Raw genomic sequence first — 6,773 nt, forward strand, 5'->3', positions numbered from 1 at the left:
TATTGAAGAACTAGAAGAGGAACTTGCAGCAGCCATGCCACCTCCACCTCCACCATCCAGTAGCAGTGCTCGAGGTCCGAGTCTTGTTCCTTTGCTGTCGCCACCTCCATCTACACCCTCGCGTGGAGGTTCTAGTTCTGGTCGTCGGTCTGTGCGGGAGACTCCTAGAAGACCACCACGACCTGCTTATACTCCTGGAGACTCTCGTGGGAAGGGCCACATGTAGATTTACAGTTTACTTGTCTTTTTTAGTTTCTATTAGACTTTAGTTTTCATAACTGTTGAGTTTTGAGTCCTTGACTCTTGACTCTTGACTCTTTCATATCATAATGATATTTTTTGTAAACATTATATCACTGTGACAATGAAAATTTGAAGTTTGAAGTTGGGCCTTGGCAATAATAACTCATTGGTAATGATTGTGAATTATGAATATGATGCTTTGTGAAAGACTAAAGTTGTTTCATTTCATCTCATTATTCATGTTTCATTTTATAAATTTTTAACATTTCATATCATGTTAACAATTAGAAGTTAGGACTTAGAAATATCTTCGATATTACTTCTTGTAATGGTTAAACTTAGCTTACAAGTACAACTTTGGTGATCAATGATGATAAATGTTATTGAATTTTCAATTCTGAAAGCTTGAAGTTGAAACTTTAAGATTGAATTTGATTAATCATGATTTATAAGACTCAATATGTTGCAGTTATAATATGTATTTTACTAACTTGTGGACATGGTTGATGACGATTATAATTTCTAGATGATTGATGTGATATGGTTCAATGATCAATCTATGTTTTTTTATGTTTTTTATGTCTAATTCATCATTCTACATGTTTTTGTTGACATATATGTATCAAAAATTAAAAAATATAAAAAATATATATATTTTTAAAAAATCGCTCCCGGATTCGCTCCCAAACCGGGAACTTCTGAAAATGGTCACTCCCGCTCCCGTTTTCGCTCCCGCTCCCGCTCCCAAGTAACATTGGTGAGACATAATCTATATTCAAAATATGTTTTACATACATTGTCATTTCAAATGAAATGATCTCTGATGGTTTAATTCCATTTCTTCGCAAAAGTTATCCACCAGGTTTGAGGGTTTCAAAACTTTTCATCTGAATTTCAAAGGTCATATAAAGGTGAGAACTCTGTTCACAACGTAGATATGCACAAAATTTTAGTATTTATAGTCCTTCCCTTTTCTTAATATTATTTTCAGGCTTTTCTACATCCATGTCAGCTGCAAGAATTTACTACTAGAGAGCAAGGATCATTCAATCAAATTATTATGTCTAATATTTCAGTCGTATAGTGTTATCTTTCGTCTTCTAAGTTGTCATGTCATAAGAGACTGTTGCAAAGAACGTTCTTCATACTTTATCTGGTTCTCTGCAATAGTTTTTCGATGATCCCATGAAACTAAATTACCCATTATTGCCATATTGATAACTATGGTCAACCACCATTCAGAGAAAAAGGTTCTTGAAGTGGCAGTGCCACTAACGGTGAGAATCATATGGGATTCAGTGCTACTCTGGCCCCACGTAAAAAATATGGTTGATTAACGAACTAAAGACTAACTTAAAACCCTTAGGAAAATTATTTTAATTCCCTTGACCTATAACCAACAGTGTTTTGTAGGTGTTCTCTTAATAGATGAATGGGTTCATTATATAAATGGTCAGGCAGTGGTTTGCTCAAAATCAATCAGAATTCACGATGGCCAGATTATTTGATTTCAGTCTACAGACTAAAATATATAAGCATATTTAATATAGTATGTATAGGGCATAAAAATTTGTGTTGGCACTGAAAGGTTACAGCACAGAATGGGCGAGATTGTTACAAACGAGTGTTTAACGCAGATGTCATGGCTTTTAACATTAAAAATAAAAGAAAATAATAATAGCTACACATGGATCATGTAATATTTTTTTGGAATGCTTTTGATTATGGAAAGGAATTTTGCTCAGTGACTTGTGGAATCAATTATTGGCTAAGCAGTAGTGACTAGAGATAATCTACTCCATCAAAGTCACCCAAGGATCACACCAGGCCCTATCCATATGAAATGGTTTGTTGTGGATGCAGATCGGCCCATGTGGAACAAGCATGACACAAGCAAGAGCTAGACCTTGGTGAAAGGATAATGCCACTTTAACCACTCAAGCTAGACTCCACTCACAGTCATTTAATATTAATCAACATAATGTGTTAATGAAATATATAAAACACTAGTCTAGATCCAACTTAACCCCTGATCTGCCAAGCATTGAGAGGGATCAAATCTCTTGAGGTACATCTCTTGAGGTACAACCTTCTTCAAGTATTTGCACCCTTAAATGTTGAAAAGTGTAGTGAAGAAGGGCTTCTTCTTGACTTATGACTTAGTCAAGAAAGACCTCAAGCTGTTCTCCTTTTGGCTAGTACCTCAATCTGTTCTTGGAGAAGGACGAGTTAGTTTGACTCATGCGCAGAGTTGGAGAGGCAGTTAAGTCGATCTCCAAGTGTAAGTTTAGATTTGGAAAGAGATGAATTGTGAACTTCAGTTCTAATTGAGGCAGGACGAGTTAGAAGAGTCAGTTAGACTCAGTTAACAAATCAATCACAACTCCGAGTTCTAAATTTAAACCTACCAGTTATAGCTGAGTCGAAAAGCATAAAGGAGGACGAAGGCAACTTGTAATTCATTCTTGTATGCACAGGTTGTGTGTGTGTGAGCTTGTTGTGGGAAGAGCATATCTAGGAGCAGCCTATACGCAGTCTTGTGAAAGAGAATTCCTTGCAGACCAGCACTATGAATTAGGAGAAATTCCTCGCAAATAGGGGCTCAGATCTGTGCTAGGAAATAGGGATTTCCAGCACTAGATAATAGAAGCCAGACAACGCAAGGAAGAGGAGCTAGATCAGGTGTTACTGCAGGGAGTTACAGCTAAGTATTAGCAGTGAAGACAAGGTTGTTTTCTGTTGAAACGATTGCCTTGTAAAGAGATCAATTGCTCCATTTTCTGTCCATACAATTCTACAGCTACCAGAGGGTTTTACCAGTTGGGTCCCCTAAAAAAATCTAGTGTAATTTTGTCTCTATTTCTGTGTTTAATTCCACTGCTTCTATTGTTGAGGAATTTTATATCTTGATGATAAGTTAACTAGTTCAGTTTTCAGAAGTCATCTAAGTAGTTGCAAAATTCCAAGGCAAATCAACATGGTATCAGAGCGCAGATTCGTATAAAGACCAGTAAAAGTTGATTAATACATCACAAGAGCAATTCATCATTGGAGGACTGAGGTAGCCGCAGCCTCTAAAGGAGTCATGCAGGAAGTGAAGAAGGGCAGGGTTGGGTCTTCTTTCTATGTCTTTGTGCTCGCTGAGTAGAGGGACTGTTGGACACAAGCCTAGGGCAGAATTTTATGCATGATTTATGGTGCAAACACCTTGTAAACAAGCCGAGTTTGTCTCTGTTTATTGCAGCAGGGCTAAGCCTTGGATAGGAGGCAGAGCTAAGGTAGATTTCACCTTGGAGCTGTAAAGAAGGCCGAGTTCCAGCACAGGAGATCAGGCCTGTGGAGGAGGGTTTGTGAAAGTTTTGAAGCCAAGATGTGGGCTGTTCTGGTACCCTAACCAGGGCTGAAAAGCTTCAGATAACAGTGTGCACAGGCCCGAGAGTTTGAGGACAGAAGTGGACGTCCAGAGGTATGTTTCCGTTGTCCTTTCGAGTTGATGATTGCTAGGTTGGTGTAGGTCCAGATTCGACAGATTTGGTGGCAGCTTATGTACAGTGTAGGAGGGCTGTTAGAAGTTGCCTTATTGTGCCCTAAGTACAGCCTGTTGTGAAGGACTACAAGGCTGTTAGTGGGCAGGTGTTGGAGAGCTCTCTGGGTACGCAGGATGGCACTCCAAGGGTTGAGATCAGACCATTGTTCAGAGGGAGCCTCTAACTTCTTCTTTTGGAAAGCGAGGATCATGATAGTACTGGAAGATAATGGGCTAGGAGAGTTTGTCAAAAACAGAATTCCACGACCACAAGATGCCCAACAGTTGGCCCAACATAATAAGAATGATATCAAGGCCAGGAGGATTATTATAGAAGGGTTCAAAGATCATATAGCTCCTCATATCCATGAGAAGAAGACAACTTTTGAGATGTTCAAAGTTATTGTAGATCTATATCAGAGTACCAATGATACAAGGAAGCTTTCTCTTAAGGAGAAGCTAAGGAGCATCCGGATGAGTGTTGGAGAGCCCATCATCACATATTTGCCAAAGTTCACTCAGGCTCGAGATGAGGCAGGTTGTGTGGGTATGACTGTACCTAAACATGACCTAGTGAGTTTTTCTTTGCTAGGACTTGACAAGTCTTGGAGGATGTTGTTAGTGGCAGAGAGAATTTTCCCAGTTGGGAAAGATTATGGACTGATTGCGTTTAGGAGGAGATCTAGAGAGGAACCAAAGATGGTAGATCAGCAAAAATAGTGGACGAGGAGAACTTTGCATTGGCAGACAAGAGTAGCAAGGCTAAGGGCAAGGAGGGCCAAGGAGTGGCTGAGTCTAGTCAAAAGGCCAAGAAGAAGGATCTAAGCGAGATCAAGTGCTTCCATTACCATGAGTTTGGACACTATGCCACTAAGTGTCCTAAGCGGAAGGAGTCCAGTAAGGATCATGTAGCTGCATCAACGGAGGTAGATGCATTTTCTGCCCAATTCGAGAAAGATTTCTCATTGATTGCTTGCATGGCAAGCTCAACAGATAACAATGTATGGTATATTGATTCAGGAGCATCCTTCCACATGACCGGGAACAAGAAGAATTTCAACCACCTGAAGGAGAAGGACATGCAGTTTCAAATTGAGCTAGGAGATGATGGTATGTATGCAGCTAGAGGAGTTGGTACTATCAGCTTTCAAAGGGAGTCAAGTAATCCTCTTCATCTCAAAGATGTCCTCTATGTTCCAGGATTAAAGCAGAATCTTGTTTCGGTAGCTATCCTTGAGGACAAGGGTTATGATGTCATCTTTAGCAGAGGTAAGGTTTGCCTCCAACACTTAGCTTTTGTATGTAAGAAGTAGATAGGTGTGAGGGTGAAGAATCTCTACAAGTTGTAGGTAGATAGATAAGCACAACTTTGAGAAACAAGGCAGGAAGTTATCAGAAGGGAAAAGTGATAGTTGAGCGAGAGAATGATAGAGCTCTTAAGATGGATCCTTAGCTAGTATCTCAGTTTGAGTCTCGGCTAATTAGCAGCTGGGCTGACCAACAGGATGATGAGGAGCATAGCCTAGGGCAAGTGGAGGCAACCACTCAATTAGTCACTCCGAGTATAAGAAGAGTTCGAGCCAAGTGGGCATAGGATTTGTTTATGGGCGATCAGGATAGAGTTGGATCTTCTACTATCACTTTTAGCCAAAGGTAGCAGCCACAAAGGTACATGGCATACATGGCACATATGACTAAAGTGATGGACTCGCAGAGCATGGTTGGAAAGAACAGGGCCTCAGATCATATTCTACAAAATAAAGCAAGTAAGTCTTTTAGTTTAGAGAAAGCAGCTGCAATAGCGGAAAATGTGGTAGTGTTGGAGACAAATCTAGGTGGACGAGGTTCTTCCAGAAGCACATTCCTCGCTAAGAGGAAGTGTTGAAAAGTGTAGCAAAGAAGTTCTTCTTCTTAACTTATGCCTTAGCCAAGAAAGACCTCAAGTTGTTCTCCTTTTGGCTAGTACGAGTTCTTGGAAGAGGATGAGTTAGTTTGACACATGCGTAGAGTTTGAGAGGCAGTTAAGTCAATCTCCAAGTGTGAGTTTAGATTTGGAAAAAAACTAATTGTGAACATCAGTTCTAATTGAGGTAGGATGAGTTAGAAGAGACAGTTAGACTTAGTTAACAAATCACTCACAACTCCGAGTTCTAAATTTGAACTTTTCATTTATAGCTGAGTCAAAAAGCATAAAAGGAGGACGAAGGCACCTTGTAATTTATTCTTGCATGCACAAGTTGTGTGTGTGAGAGCTTGTTGTGGGAAGAGCGTATCTAGGAGAAGCCTATACGCAGTCTGGTGACAAAGAATTCCTTGCAGACCAGCGCTAGGAATTAGGAGAAATTCCTAGCAAATAGAGGCTCATATCTGTGCTAGGAAATAGGGATTTCCAACACTATATAATAGGAGCCATACAGCGCAAGTAAGAGGAGCTAGTCCAGGTGTTCTTGCCTAAGTCACAAGGTTCGGCGAACCTGAAGGTCGAACCTCAAGCCGAACCTGAAGCCGAATTCGAACCTAAACGAACTCCGTCGAACCTGTCGAACCGAATCGAACTTAATTGGACCTAAACGAACCGAATCGACGAATTGTTGAGGTTCGATGGTTTTCTGAACGGTTTTAGAGGAAAAACAGTGGGCCGCATACCGCTTTTTAGCAGTTCTTCCAAGTTCCCGCCAAATAATTCTTTATAAACTATCCCGGGCTATTGTTTTGGCACACACTGTCGGGTTGAAACTTGATTGCTGAGCGTTTGTCTGTAACTTTGTAGTGAGCTTTGTTTGGAGTGAGTCTGGTGATTCGTGAGTTTGCAGATTCGTGAGTTTGCAGAGTCCAGACGTTTGGGCACGCGTGACGCACGTCGCAGTGTGAGCTCGGCCGAGGCTTGCCGCTTGGAAGTTGGGGCTTTGAGCAGTGGACTGAGGCACAACGCTGCAAGCAGAGTCCAGACTCCAGACCATCGACGCGGCACCAGTGTGCACGCAGCACCAGAAGTATCGTCAGA

This window comes from Pinus tabuliformis, chromosome 3_2 (genome assembly GCF_031772625.1).
Source record: "Pinus tabuliformis cultivar Carrire ecotype Pingquan chromosome 3_2, CPIR1, whole genome shotgun sequence".
In the NCBI taxonomy this organism is placed as follows: domain Eukaryota; kingdom Viridiplantae; phylum Streptophyta; class Pinopsida; order Pinales; family Pinaceae; genus Pinus; species Pinus tabuliformis.